Source organism: Anolis sagrei, chromosome 3, assembly GCF_037176765.1.
Source record: "Anolis sagrei isolate rAnoSag1 chromosome 3, rAnoSag1.mat, whole genome shotgun sequence".
NCBI classification, from domain to species: Eukaryota; Metazoa; Chordata; class Lepidosauria; order Squamata; family Dactyloidae; genus Anolis; species Anolis sagrei.
The window spans coordinates 274380352-274396110 of record NC_090023.1 but is presented as its reverse complement, the minus strand read 5'-3'; the positions used below and the strand labels follow the sequence as shown (position 1 = coordinate 274396110).

The 15759-nt window shown below is 54.3% G+C and overlaps 1 protein-coding gene across 1 annotated transcript in view; it reads right to left on the bottom strand.

Annotated features, from left to right (window-relative positions):
• Nucleotides 1-15759, bottom strand: part of LOC132781577 (disks large homolog 1-like) — an 80299-nt gene that overhangs the window by 19196 nt on the left and 45344 nt on the right. The gene's annotated exons all lie outside the window — the stretch shown is intronic.

The following is a 15759-nucleotide window of genomic DNA, read 5'->3' as shown; positions in this document are numbered from 1 at the left end:
ACCCCTTGATACAGTTCTTCCTGTTGTGGTGACCCCCAACCATATAAATTATTTTTGTTGCTACTTCGTAACTGTAATTTTGCGCTTGTTATGATTTGTAATGTAAATATCTGAGATGCAGGATGTATTTTCATTCACTGGACCACATTTGGGACAAATACCCATTATGTCCAAATTTGAACACTGGTGGGGTTGGGGGTGTTTGTGTGTGTGAATTGATTTTGTCATCTGGGATTTGTAGTTGTTGGGATTTATAGTTAACCTACAATATAAGAGCATTCTGAACTCCACCAATGATGGAATTGAACCAAACTTGGAACACAGAACTCCCCTGACCAAGAGAAAATACTGGAAGGGTTTGGTGGGCATTGACCTTGAGTTTTGGAGTTCTAGTTCACCAACATCCAGAGAGCACTGTGGACACAAACAATGATGGATCTGGACCAAACTTGGCACAAATACCCAATATTCCCAAATGTAAACACTGGTGGAGTTTGGGGAAAATATACCTTGTCATTTGGGAGTTGCAGTTGCTGGGATTTATAGTTCACCTACAATCAAAGAGCATGCTGAACCCCACCAACGATAGAATTGGACCAAACTTCCCACACAGAACGCCCATGAACAACAGCAAATACTGTGTTTTCTGATGGTCTGTGGTGACCCCTCTGACACCCCCTGGTGACCTCTCCAGGGATCCCGACCCCCAAGTTGAGGAACGCTGACCTGAGGCCAAACAGGGCCCCCCAAAACCAGGCAGCACCACTTGCTAACATTCAGCAGAGATAGCAGTGTTTTGGGGCCTGTGAGTGCCATGGCTACAGCCTGAAAGGTGTCGGCGGTATCCGGGATGGCCTTTGCGCAACTGAGACTTGTGCGCCAACTGCGACCATACCTCGCGAAGGCTGATCTGGCCGGGGTGGTCCACACCTTGGTCACCTCTAGAATGGACTACTGCAATGCGCTCTACGTGGGGCTGCCCTTGAAGACGGCTCGGAAACTTCAATTGGTCCAGCGGGCAGCAGCCAGGATGCTAACCGGGGCTCATTATCAAGAGAGGTCTACCCCTCTGTTTAAGGAGCTCCACTGGCTGCCATTTGTTTTCCGAGCCCAATTCAAGGTGCAGGTGCTCACCTACAAAGCCCTGAACGGTTTGGGACCACCCTACCTGTGTGACCGCATCACCATCTACGAACCCACACGCTCGCTCCGGTCATCTGGAGAGGCCCTGCTCGTGATCCCACCCACGTCGCAAGCGCGCTTGGTGGGGACACGGGACAGGGCCTTTTCTGTGGCGGCCCCCCGACTTTGGAACACCCTTCCAAAAGATCTCCGACAGGCCCCTACTCTAGCTGTTTTCAGAAGGAATTTAAAGACTTGGCTGTTCCGTTGTGCCTTCTCAGACTAGGAACCCCCACCCCAAGTCCTAGTAGCACCTTAGCATAACTAATCGTCGCTGCACACCGCACTTTTAATCCTACGTGCCTCCTGCCATTTCAGCACTTTTAACCCTTGTACCCCATTGCGCCGGCCGAACCAGTTTTAATAATGTCTTGATGTACTGCCATTGTCGTTATTTTGCTTATTGTTTGATTTGCTTTGCTATTGTTGTGTTATGTTTTCTATTGTATTGTGTTTTGAGGCCTTGGCCTGTGTAAGCCGCATCGAGTCCTTCGGGAGATGCTAGCGGGGTACAAATAAAGTTAATAATAATAATAATAATTTCCAAAAGCCAGAGAGACCCCTCCCTTGTGCTCTGCCCAGGAGACCTCTTGCAGCGCACTGGAAATCCCACGCACTAGAACTGGGGCTGGGCTGGAGGGACTTGGTCCGGGACCAAAGGGCACAGCCACACGCTGAGAGGCACCAGACCCACCGGTCAAGGGGACGAAGGCCTTCTGCACAGACGGCGGTCTTGCCAAGCACACACACACACATGCACGCACACACACACACCCCGCCTCTCTTCCGGTGGGGGGCCAGAGCCCTGAGAGAGCCGTCCCTGCGAGCCGCGCCCGCATCCCTGCCTCTTACACAAGGCCCTCGTTGGCTTGCTTTCTAAAATTAGAGCCAGCCACGCGAGCGCCCAAAACGCCTCTCCCGTTTCCACAGGGACAGCGCCAAGCCCGGCGCTCAGGCAACAGCCACGGAATTACTCTCTCTGCAAACTTCACACACACAGGAGGCGGTTTGCAGAACATACAGGAAGGCCACCACCACGCCCCAAATACACCCCTAAAATCCCACTCTCGTTCCAAATAGGATTCCAGGCACTCCTCTGTGTGGCCGGGACAGCAGCACCAGCAGGCCTCCCGCAGCCTGGGTCAGCCAAAGCCCAGCCTTGCCTCTCGTGCCAAGGTCAGTCTCTCGGATGGACAGGCGGAAGGACGGACTCTGGGCACCACAATTCAAGAGAGATATTGACTCTAAGCTGGAATGTGTCCAGAGGAGGGCGACTCAAATGATCAAGGGTCTGGAGAACAAGCCCTATGAGGAGCGGCTTAAGGAGCTGGGCATGTTTAGCCTGAAGAAGAGAAGGCTGAGAGGAGATATGATGATAGCCATGTATAAATATGTGAGAGGAAGCCACAGGGAGGAGGAGGAGGGAGCAAGCTTGTTTTCTGCTTCCCTGGAGAGAGACTAGGACGCAATGGAGGAATGGCTTCAAACTACAAGAGAGGAGATTCCATCCGAACATGCCAAGGTCAGTCTCTTGGATGGACAGGCGGAAGGACGGACTCTGTAGGTGACCTCCCTCCGCCACGTAGAGAGGGGCTATCCTTCCCTCCTTTTGGCCCTCCATGCCACCCAACATCAGCCTCCGAATTTGCACAAGCCTATGAGGGCAAAACGTCAGCTCAAAACGTCACCTCACCTCACTACCTCTGAGGATGCTTGCCATAGATGCAGGCGAAACGTCAGGAGAGAATGCCTCTACAACATGGCCATATAGCTCGAAAAAAACCTACAACAACCCAGACATCTAATCACCTCTCAACAAAAGTTTGCTCTAGGCACTGCCAAGCCATTATATGCTAATCAAGGTGGTCAGTTGAAACATTCCCACCTAGCTCCAGCAGACAAGAGTTCTTTGCCCCACCCCAGCCATTCCACAGATATATAAACCCATTTTCCTATTTCCAACAGACCTCACTACCTCTGAGGATGCTTGCCATAGATGCAGGCGAAACGTCAGGAGAGGATGCCTCTAGAACATGGCCCTATAGCCCAAAAAAACCCACAAGAACCCAGTGATTCCAGCCATGAAAGCCTTCGACAATACATCAGCTCTTTTTTCGGAGGCTTGCAAACCGAGGCTGGGTGGGCATCTGTTGGAGGTGCTTTGGTTGTGGAAGGGGGGGGGGCTGGATGGCCTCTGGAGGGCTGGTCCAACTTGGTGCCCATCCTTCAGCTTGGCAAGACACCCATGCTCTATTTGCAACCCACACTGGAAATGGGGAGGGGCGGCAATGCCCGGCCATGGGCCAATGAGCGGCCAAATAGTTTCCCCACCAGCTCCACAGAAGCCACGGCTCCCCGTGGCACAACCATCCTGACACTACAGCCGCAATGAGAGCAACGGGCAGGCTCCCGCTGGCCATGGACAACAGCAATTGATCTCCCCCAATGCTTCCATCATCCCCGCCCCACAAAGAAAGGGCTGAGGAAAGGGAGGTCCCACCCCACCCCCCCACCCCTGTGTGGCCGGCTGGCCAAGGACGGCATGCGACCCACTTTCCAAGCAGGGGACGAAGGCAGTCAATACAGAGAGGTGCCTCCATCTGCGCCCCCCACGCAGCGCAGCGCTGAGCTCAGCCGCCAAGCACCCCTCCCACGCAGACCCCCCCCCCAACCGCCACCATCTGCTCAGCCAAATGCCTCAGGTATTTAAAGCTCCCACGGGCAGCAGCAGCAGCCCCCTCCCCTTCCCCTCCCAGGCATAATGGACCTGCAGGAAGGAGGGGAGCCCCCCCCACTCTGAGCCCCTTCCTCGTACATGGGGGGGTCACCCATGGCCACTGGCAGGAGGTAGTGACCGGCCCCCCGGCCCCCTTCCTTGTACATGGGGGGTCACCCATGGCCACTGGCAGGAGGCAGTGACCGGCCCCCCGGCCCCCTTCCTTGTACATGGGGGGTCACCCATGGCCACTGGCAGGAGGCAGTGACCGGCCCCCCGGCCCCCTTCCTTGTACATGGGGGGTCACCCATGACCACTGGCAGGAGGCAGTGACCGGCCCCCCGGCCCCCTTCCTTGTACATGGGGGGTCACCCATGGCCACTGGCAGGAGGTAGTGACCAGTCCCCCGGCCCCCTTCCTTGTACATGGGCGAGCGATCACCCATGGCCACTGGCAGGAGGCAGTGACCACCCCCCGGCCCCTCCCCGGCTCACCTGTGCCCCCCTCCCTGCGGCCTGGGCCTTGGCCGTGCTCTTGGTGGGGCTCTTCTTGACGCTGTCACGCAGGTTGGGGAAGCGGCCTCGGGGGTGCTTCAAGGCTAAGGGCAGAGGGGCGGGGGGCCTGGCTGGGGGAGAGGGCCTAGGGCACAGGGGTCCCCCCTCCCCCCACGGCCCCCCGCCCTCGCAGCCGTGCACCTCCGGAGCCCCACAGAAGCAGCCATGCGGGCGGAAGGCGGCAGCAGTGGTGGCACTCATGGGGGGCCAGGGCAGGGGGCCCTCCGAGAGGGAGGGAGGGAGAGCCGGACGAAGGGCCGGAGAAGAAGGAAGGAGGGCTCTGTGGGGCAGGGAAGAGGAGAGCGATGCCCCGGCCCTCACGCACGCAGCCGGCCTTGACCAAAGCAAGGGTGCCCATTGGGCCAGGCAGCAGGATCCATCGATCTTTCCAGGGGGGAGGGAGCGAGCGGGACTGTCAAGGTCACCCGGCTGCATTTCCACCGCCCACAAAGGGGGTGGGGTTCAGGCCACTCCCAGACCAGTTGGGGGGCAGGGAGGAGCTCAGGGGGCACGCACAGGAGGAGTCCCCAAGGCGGCCCTTTTGGACCCCTCAAAGACTTCCCTGGGTCAGCTCAGCCCTCAGTGGGAAGCCCCCCCCTGCACTCCCCAGACTCCAAACCCAAAAGAGCCCCCCCTCCTTGCATTGGTTGGGGGTCCAAAAGAAGAAGAAGGGGTGCAGTCCCACCCCACCCCCCGGGCAGGTAGTGTTCAGGGTCTCAGTTGCCCCAAGAATAAGCCAGTTCTATTTCCTTTTGTTAAAAGGCACACCGTGCAACGCAATGTCATGGGGAGCGGCCCAAGGGTGATGGGGGGGGGGGGGGGCTGGCCCTCCTTGGCCTCTGTGGCCACAGCCAGGACACTAGGGGGTCTACCTGTCTAGCTCCGCTGGCTTCAAACTACAAGAGAGGAGATTCCACCTGAACATGAGGATGAACTTCCTGACTGTGAGAGCCGTTCAGCAGTGGAACTCTCTGCCCCGGAGGGAGTGTGGTGGAGGCTCCTTCTTTGGAAGCTTTTAAGCAGAGGCTGGATGGCCATCTGTCAGGGGTGCTTTGAATGCAATATTCCTGCTTCTTGGCAGAATGGGGTTGGACTGGATGGCCCACCAGGTCTCTTCCAACTCTTTGCTTCTATGATTCTATGACTGTGAGAGCTGTTCAGCAGTGGAACTCTCTGCCCCGGAGGGAGTGTGGTGGAGGCTCCTTCTTTGGAAGCTTTGAAACAGAGGCTGGATGGCCATCTGTCAGGGGTGATTTGAATGCAATATTCCTGCTTCTTGGCAGAATGGGGTTGGACTGGATGGCCCATGAGGTCTCTTCCAACTCTTTGATTCTATGAAGGGGCTGTCCGAGGCAGTGGGGGCACTCCAGTGGGGCCCCAAATAGGTCAGGACCAGATGTGCAAGGATGGTGAAGGTGTGACCTCCACAGAGAGAGAGCTCCCAAGAGACTGCCTGCCCCTCCCTGCGTGTGTCCACCATTCTTCCACAGCCTCCCCGGCAGCCCTTTGCAATCCTGGGCAGCCTGACATTTGACCCTTCCAACCCTAACCAGCCACCTTGCGTTCCCTTTGGAAAAGCAAAAAGGGGGGAATGGGGAGAGAAGACCCCCCTTCCTTTGGGGAGCGCCCACCTGCCCGCCAGCCTTGCAGCCGCGTCCAGAAGGGGACACGGAGGGCAGCGTGGACACCCAGAGAATCCACGTGGAAAGCGTGCTGCTCCCTGCCCTTCCACAGTGGGACCAAAGGTGTGTTTGCCCCACCGCTTGGACGTGGGCCACGATCCCTGAGCAACCTGCCACCACAAACCCACCAGTGGGAGTGGAGGGTCCCGGGAGGGAAGGGAAAGAGAGGGGGTGGGGGAGATTCACCAAACTCCGGAGTTGCTTTGCAGGTGGGACCTCACCACCACCACCACTACTGCTACTATTCTCAGATGAATGAAGCGGGCTGTGCAGAGAGCAACTTGCCAGCGCAATATTTATTTATTTATTTATTTTATTTATTTGCTTTATTTCTATACCGCGTTTCTCAACCAAATTAGGCGACTCAATGCGGTTTACACAATATTAATTAACACAGCAATAACAATTAAAACACAGCATACACAATCGCAAACAAACAACATTCATACATAGTGCCTCGATCACAAGCAAGATCCAGTCTCATAATCCTTGTGCCGTTCCTATGTTCAGTTTACCGTCATCCTGTATTCAATTGCGCTAATTAGCCAAACGCTTGCTCAAAGAGCCAGGTTTTGAGCTTCTTCCTAAACGCCAGCAGCGAAGGGGCCTGTCTGATGTCATTGGGTAGGGCATTCCATAACCGAGGGGCCACCACCGAGAAGGCCCTGTCTCTCGTTCCCGCCAACCGTGCCTGTGACGCAGGCGGAACCGAGAGCAGGGCCTCCCCGGACGATCTTAATGTCCGTGTCGGTTCGTAGGAGGAGATGCGTTCGGAGAGGTAGGTGGGGCCGGAACCGTTTAGGGCTTTGTAGGCTAGCACCAGCACCTTGAATTATGCCCAGTAGGGAATTGGCAACCAGTGGAGCTGGCTCAACAGCGGAGTGGTATGCTCCCTGAGAGCTGCTCCTGTTAGCAACCTGGCTGCCGAGCGCTGGACCATCTGAAGTTTCCGGGCAGTCTTCAAGGGCAGCCCCACGTAGAGCGTGTTGCAGTAATCTATACGGGATGTGACCAGAGCGTGGACTACCGTGGCCAAGTCAGACTTCCCGAGATACGGGCGCAGCTGGCGCACGAGCCTGAGCTGTGCAAATGCTCCCCTGGTCACCGCTGAAACCTGGGGATCCAGGCTCAGTGATGAGTCCAGGGTCACACCCAAGCTGCGAACCTGCGCCTTCAAGGGGAGTGCGACCCCCATCCAACACAGGCTGTAACCCTATACCCCGTTCGGCCTTGCGACTGGCCAGGAGGACCTCTGTCTTGTCTGGATTCAATTTCAATTTGTTCGCCCTCATCCAGTCCGACACAGCGGCCAAGCACCGGTTCAGGACCTGAACAGCCTCCTTAGAAGTAGGTGGGAAGGAGTGACAGAGTTGGACATCATCTGCGTACAGATAACACCGCACCCCGAAACTCCAGCTATAAATCCAGCTGATCCAACCAAGCTGCGAGCACAACGTTTTCCTGGCAAGGGATGGGGTGAGTCTGCAGTTTAGATCAGCCTCGCTCAATGGACCTTATGGATCCCTTTGCCACACTCATTCCTGTCTGGAAAGATCCTCTTCTTGCAACTGGAAAGCAGTCGGCTCAGAGCCAAAAAGACAACAAACCGGCTCCACTTTCAGGAAGCGCAGGCGGCTCACTCAGAGAGGAAAAAGGGAATGGGCAAGGGGGGGGGCATCTCTCCGGCCGACGCTCCGATGACCAATGGTCAAAATGGCACGGCCCTCTCGCCAGCCCTGTGCCTCTCAAGGAGGAATGGCTCCACCAACGCAGCCCCCCCCCTCCTCCCCAAGGCTTCCATGCCCCGCTTTGCCTTCCACACTGTGTGTGTCCTGCAAAGAAAGGGTCTTCCTCTGGGCCCACCGTCCATTCCGCACCACAAGAGCGGCCAGAGCAGGGGGGGGGGGAGGTCATGGGCGCACACGCACAAGAGCCCCCCCCCCCCCCGGGAGGGTGGTCTTAGAATCATAGAATCAAAACTTTGGAAGAGACCCCGTGGGCCATCTAGTCCAACCCCTTGTCATGCAGGAAAAGCACAATCAAAGTACCCCTGACAGATGGCCGTCCAGCCTCTTTTTAAATGCCTCCAAAGAAGGAGCCTCCCCCAGACTCCAAGGTAGAGAGTTCCACTGCTGAACAGCCCCAATGGTCAGGCACCACAATTGAAGAGAGATACTGACAAGCTGGAACGTGTCCAGAGAAAGAGGGCGACTCAAATGATCCAGGGTCTGGAGAACAAGCCCTATGAGGAGCGGCTTAAGGAGCTGGGCATGTTTAGCCTGAAGAAGAGAAGGATGAGAGGAGACATGATAGCAATGAATAATAAGTATGTGAGAGGAAGTCGTAGGGAGGAGGGAGCAAGCTTGTTTTCTGCTTCCCTGGAGACTAGGACGCAAGGGAACAATGGAACAAGCATCAAGGAACAGGAAAGGCACTGCAGACTACTTCAACCAGAGAAGTCAGCCATAGCAGAGCACCTGATGAACCAGCCTGGACACAGCCTATTATTTGAGAACACAGAAATGCTGGACCACACCAACAACCACCATGCCAGGCTACACAGAGAAGCCACAGAAATCCACAAGCATGTGGACAATGTCAACAGAAAGGAAGAGACCATGAAAATGAACAAAATCTGGCTACCAGTATTAAAAAATTCTAAAATTGCAACAGCTAAACAACAGAGAGGAAAAAACCAGGCACAGATTAACACCTCCCAGCAACAGATTTTCCCAGGCGCAGGCAGGCCTTCAAATGCTAATGAAGGTGATCAGCTAAACATTCACACCTAACTGCAGCAGGGAAGAGCTCCTTGCCCCACCCCAGCCATTCCACAGATAGATAAACCCCTTTTCCTCGTTCCAACAGACCTCACTACCTCTGAGGATGCTTGCCATAGATGCAGGCGAAACGTCAGGAGAAATGCCTCTAGAACATGGCTCTATAGCCCGAAAAAACCCACAAGAACCTAATGGAACAATGGCTTCAAACTACAAGAACTACATCTGTCAGGGGTGCTTTGAATGCAATATTCCTGCTTCTTGGCAGGATGGGTGGGGTTGGACTGGATGGCCCAGGAGGTCTCCTCCAACTCTTGGATTCTATGACTGCAAAGGCACCGTGCTTTCCCTCGATCTGGACACGGCGAGGGGCGTTCATTAAAGATTTCCCCTGATCCCAGGATGCTGAAACTGCACATGTCATTACGTAAGTCTCTCTTGGTTCCGTGCCAATCTACAACTCAGAACTGAGAACGGTCTTGATGTGACAGGTGCTGAAGCGGAGTGAGGATGGAGAACTGCCTGGAAGAGGCCCGTCCTTGCCCCCCCATCCCAGGGAACAGCATCCCTCTCCAGCCCACAGGTCTCTCCTCCCGCGGATGAAGGAAGCAGAGAATCAGAGAATCACAGAATCCAAGAGTGGGAAGGGACCTCATGGGCCATCCAGTCCAACCCCATTCTGCCAAGAAGCAGGAATATTGCCTTCAAATCACCCCTGACAGATGGCCATACAGTTCTCCAGTTCTCCATCCTCACTCCGCTTCAGCACCTGTCACATCAAGACCGTTCTCAGTTCTGAGTTGTAGATTGGCACGGAACCAAGAGAACGGGGAAGGAAGGGACCCTAAGGGCCACCTCACCCCCCGTTCAGCCAACGCACACAACAGATGCGCTCCTGAAGGGCGTCCATTCCACCTCTCTTTGAAAGCCCCTCAAGAGGAAGAGCCCACCCTCACCCCACTGTGTATCCCACTGCTGAAGGTTTCCCTCACATTGCGGTGGGATGGCTTTTCCTCTACTTTGCACCCACTGATTTTATTGATTTTATTGGTATAATGCGTGAACTGTTGTTGAATTGATGTAATTTGGTGTCTTGATTGTTCTGTGCTGCAGGCATCAAATTGTGCCTTTGCTCCTGTAAGCCGCCCTGAGTCCCCTTCGGGGTGAGAAGAAAGGCGGGGTAGAAGAACCCCGAAATAAATAATCAAAATAAAATTTGGTCCAAGCAGAGAATAAGCACCTTCCCCTGGGCATCCCTTGCAGCACAGCGGCCCCTCACTTATTGCAGGTGATACATGGGAAGTCAGATCTGGCCATGGTGGTCCACGCTCTTGTTACATCCCGGTTGGACTACTGCAACGCACTCTACGTGGGGTTGCCTTTGAAGACTGCTCGGAAACTTCAACTAGTCCAGCGGGAAGCAGCCAGATTGCTCACCGGAGCGACGTACAGGGAGCACACCACCCCCCTGTTATGCCAGCTCCACTGGCTGCCGATCCAATTCCGAGCACAATTCAAAGTGCTGGTTTTGACCTACAAAACCCTATACGGTTCCGGCCCAGTGTATCTGTCCGAACGGATCTCCCTCTACATCCCGCCTCGAAGCTTAAGATCTTCTGGGGAGGCCCTGCTCTCGACCCCGCCACTCTCACATGTGAGGCTGGCGGGGATGAGGAGCAGGGCCTTCTCAGTGGTGGCCCCCCACCTGTGGAACTCACTCCCCCGGGAGATCAGATCGGCGACTTCCCTTCTGGCGTTTAGGAAAAAACTGAAGACCTGGGTGTGGGACCAAGCTGTTGGTCATTCTGACAACTAACTTAAGGATCTAACGATAGACAAGGACAAATTGAATGGAACGGATATATGGACTCTGAACTCTGAGCATGAGATTGTTTTATTATTTTTATGTATTATGTTTTAATTTAACTGTTGAATTGTTTTGTTTTGTATTTGTATTGCTTGTCAATTGATTTGGGCATCTAATCGTGCCTCTTCTGTAAGCCGCCCTGAGTCCCCCCCCCCCAGGGTGAGAAGGGGGGGGTATAAGTAAGTGAAATAAATAATAAATAATTCCAGGACGACCCAAGATAAGTGAAATTCTGCAAAATAGAGACGCCCCGTCCCCTTCCCTCCTCGCCCTCTTTACCTTCCTCTTCCTCCTCCTCCTCCTTGTTGCCTGGGCCTCTTGCCACCAATTGAGCCCCGCGCCACGGAGGAGGAGGAAGAGGAAGGTAAAGAGGGCGAGGAGGGAAGAAGCCGCTTCGGCAAGAGGCCCAGGCAGCAACAAGGTGCCCTCCTCTCTCTCACACACACACACTCAGTTTCCCCTCACTACTTAAATTCTTTGTTTAAAAAACCCACGAAACTGTGAGTCCGCAAAAAGCGAACCGCAAAGTAGCGAGGGACCAGTGTACTCAAAGATGGCCGACTGGCTACCCCGTCCTCCCTTCACCTTTGCTTCTCCAAGCTGAACGTCCCTCTGCCGCTCCTTAGTGGCCAGACCTCTGACGCTTTCCCCCCCCTCTCAGCCCCTCCCCTCTTGTCCATCCCCTTCTTGAACTACTTTGCCCAGAACTGGACACAGGGTTATTATTCCAGGTTATTATTCCCAAAGCAGTTGCTCTACTCTGAACTTAAGAACGGAAAACAGAACGTTGGTGGACAGGAGAAGGCTGAGAGGAGATATGATAGCCATGTATAAATATGTGAGAGGAAGCCACAGGGAGGAGGGAGCAAGCTTGTGTTCTGCTTCCTTGGAGACTAGGGTCTGGAGAACAAGCCCTATGAGGAGCGGCTTGGGGAGCTGGGCATGTTTAGCCTGAAGAAGAGAAGGCAGACAGGAGATATGATAGCCATGTATAAATATGTGAGAGGAAGCCACAGGGAGGAGGAGGGAGCAAGCTTGTTTTCTGCTTCCCTGGAGACTAGGACGCAATGGGACAATGGCTTCAAACTACAAGAGAGGAGATTCCATCTGAACATGAGGAAGAACTTCCTGACTGAGAGCCGTTCAGCAGTGGAACTCTCTGCCCCGAAGTGTGGTGGAGGCTCCTTCTTTGGAAGCTTTTAAGCAGAGGCTGGATGGCCATCTGTCAGGGGTGATTTGAATGCAATATTCCTGCTTCTTGGCAAAATGGGGTTGGACTGGATGATGGCCCATGAGGTCTCTTCCCACTCTTCGATTCTATGATTCTATGAAAAGAGATTGAAAGATGGGCTCAAAGCCAACCTTAAAAACTCTGCCATAGACACTGAGAACTTGGAAGCCCTGGCCCTTGAGCGCTCCAGCTGGAGGTCAGCTGTGACCAGCAGTGCTGCAGAATTTGAGGAGGCACGAGTGGAGGGTGAAAGAGAGAAACGTGCCAGGAGGAAGGCGCGTCAAGCCAACCCCGACCGAGACCGCCTTCCACCTGGAAACCAATGCCCTCCTCACAGTGGGAGAAGATGCAGAGCAAGAATAGGGCTCCACAGCCACATACGGACCCACAAGGAAATCCATCATGGAAGACCATCTTACTCATCCAACGAGGGATCGCCTAAGTAAGTAAGTAATTATTCCAGGTGAAGAAGCAGAAGAGGAGAGGGGCACCAGTATTATTATTGTTGCTGCTGTATTCATGGATGTCCCGCTTTCTCTCTCCATGAGGCTTCCCCCCATCTGCAGGTGCAGCCGAGGACTGCCGTGGTCTTTCGGCCACCTTGTGTTCCGTGGCAACGTGGCAGCCGTGCCTGTGCTGACCCCAGGCATATGGCGAGCACAGAACAGCCCGGCTGAGCCAGCGGTCCAGCCATTCAAGCTGCCTCCCAAGACACAAAAGCCAACGGCAGGTGCCACACGTTAATAATGCAAGGCGGCACGGCTGGGTTTCCACGGCATCGCTATTCGGCCCCTGCAGCACCGAGCTGCCATGTTGCTTTGCGTGTACCCAGGGAGCAATGGCCAGGCCGGCCTCTGCGGGAAGCGGGGAAAGGCGTGTTGCTCGGCACAAAGGTCAGCGAAGCCTCTCTGCTGGAAAACACCATCTGAACGCCTCCCCTGACTCTCGTGTCCTAAAAGCACAACCACTTTGGGTTTTGTTGCCTGCAATCCCCTTCACTACACGGACCCCCCCCCCCCCCACACACACATTCTGCATTCTGGCCCCTCTTTTTCCCTTTGCTACCTCAGTCTCAAATGCGGGGAAAGCAGCAGCAAAAGGAGGTGCAAACAGGTGGAGGACTCCTCGGACGAAGGAAGGCTGTCTTCAACACGCCAGAGACATGAATCCTAGAATCAAAGAGTTGGAAGAGACCTCCTGAGCCATCATCCAGTCCAACCCCATTCTGCCAAGAAGCAGGAATATTGCATTCCAATCACCCCCGACAGATGGCCATCCAGCCTCTGTTTCAAAGCCCCCAAAGAAGGAGCCTCCACCACACTCCAGGGCAGGGAGTTCCACTGCTGAATGGCTCTCACAGTCATAGAATCCTAGAATCCTCGAGTGGGAAGAGACCTCCTGGGCCATCATCCAGTCCAACCTCATTCTGCCAAGAAGCAGGAATATAGCATTCAAAGCACCCCCCACAGATGGCCATCCAGCCTCTGCTTCAAAGCCTCCAAAGAAGGAGCCTCCACCACACTCCCTCCGGGGCAGAGAGTTCCACTGCTGAACAGCTCTCACAGTCATAAAATCATAGAATGAAACAGTTGGAAGAGACCTCCTGGGCCATCTAGTCCAACCCCATTCTGCCAAGAAGCAGGAATATTGCATTCAAAGCACCCCTGACAGATGGCCATCCAGCCTCTGCTTCAAAGCCTCCAAAGAAGGAGCCTCCACCACACTCCAGGGCAGGGAGTTCCACTGCTGAACACCTCTCACAGTCATAGAATCCTAGAATCAAAGAGTTGGAAGAGACCTCCTGGGCCATCATCCAGTCCAACCCCATTCTGTCAAGAAGCAGGAATATTGCATTCAAAGCACCCCGGACAGATAGCTATCCAGCCTCTGTTTCAAAGCCTCCAAAGAAGGAGCCTCCACCACACTCCGGGGCAGAGAGTTCCACTGCTGAACAGCTCTCAGTCATAGAATCCTAGAATCCTAGAGTTGAAAGAGACATCTCCTGGGCCATCATCCAGTCCAACCCCATTCTGCCAAGAAGCAGGAATATTGCATTCAAAGCACCCATGACAGATGGCCATCAAGCCTCTGTTTCAAAGCCTCCAAAGAAACCTCCACCACACTGCGGGGCAGAGAGTTCCACTGCTGAACGGCTCTCTCAGTCATAGAATCATAGAATCCTAGAGTTGGAAGAGACCTCCTGGGCCATCATCCAGTCCAACCCCATTCTGCCAAGAAGCAGGAATATTGCATTCAAAGCACCCCTGACAGATGGCCATCCAGCCCCTGTTTAAAAACCTCCAAAGAAGTAGCCTCCACCACACTCCGGGGCAGAGAGTTCCACTGCTGAACAGCTCTCACATAGCCATACAGGCCGGAAAACTCCCAGCAAGCCAGCACCAGAAACTAATGCACAGTTAAGGCTGCCGACAATTCCAGGAGTAGATAAGATCCTCAGAGCATGTGCAAAGGATCCACCCATTTCTGCTAAGGGGTGTCTAGGAATGGGGAGACCCCCTCCACCTGCCCGCCCACCCCTCCCTTTGTTCTTTGGCGCATGAAACCCACGGAGAAGAGCGAGCCCCATTGACATGCAGGGCTTCCGGGCCCAGAAGACAACAGAATCAGGCTGGAGGGACCAGAACATGCCCAGAGGCAACAATTTAGTTAAGGGTTAGGGTGGGAGCAAGGTATCCGTGTTCTCCTTGTATGTAATTGTTTTGAATTGTTTCCTGCTTTATGGGCTTGTCACCCTGAGAAGAGGTGATGAAGGCCATCTGTCGGGGGTGCTTTGAATGCAATTTTCCTGCTTCTTGGCAGAATGGGGTCGGACTGGATGGCTCATGAGGTCTCTTCCAAGTCTAGGATTCTAATATAAACACTGTACTAAATATATATGCAAGCAAGCAAGCCGTGGGGTGTGGACTGCGGAGACTAAGGGGTTGAGGATCCCACGGCTGCTGCATCTCTTGCTGTGTTCCGTCTGTCATCTCTGCTTCAAGTCAGCATCCCAAGCTCTGAGTATCACCTGGGAAGGAATCCCACTGGAGCATTGCAGCACACCCAAATACCTGGGAGTCACTCTGGACCGTGTTCTCACCTACAAGAAGCACTGCCTGAACATCAAGCAAAAAGTGGGCGCTAGAAACATCATACGAAAGCTGACTGGGACAACCTGGGGATCACAACCAGACACAGTGAAGACATCTGCCCTTGCACTATGCTACTCTGCTGCTGAGTACGCATACCCAGTGTGGAACACATCTCACCACGCTAAAACAGTGGATGTGGCTCTGAATGAGACATGCCGCATTATCACGGGGTGTCTGCGCCCTACACCACTGGAGAAACTACATTGTCAAGCCACCTGACATCCGCCGGGAAGTAGCAGCCAATAGTGAAAGGACCAAAGCAGAGACACATCCAGCTCATCCCCTGTTTGGGTATCAGCCAGCACGTCAACGACTTAAATCTAGAAATAGTTTTCTAAGATCTACAGAGACACTCCCTGGAACACCTCAGCAAGCAAGAGTCCAAAAGTGGCAGGCTCAAACCCAGAACTAATACCAAATGAGAGACTCCCCCCTGGGCACACAGAAGACTGGGCAACTTGGAAGGCGCTGAGCAGACTGTGCTCTGGCACCACGAGATGCAGAGCCAACCTCAAGAAATGGGGCCACAAAGTGGAATCCACAACATACGAGTGGGGTGAAGAGCCAACCACTGACCTGAGCCCAGCCACATGAT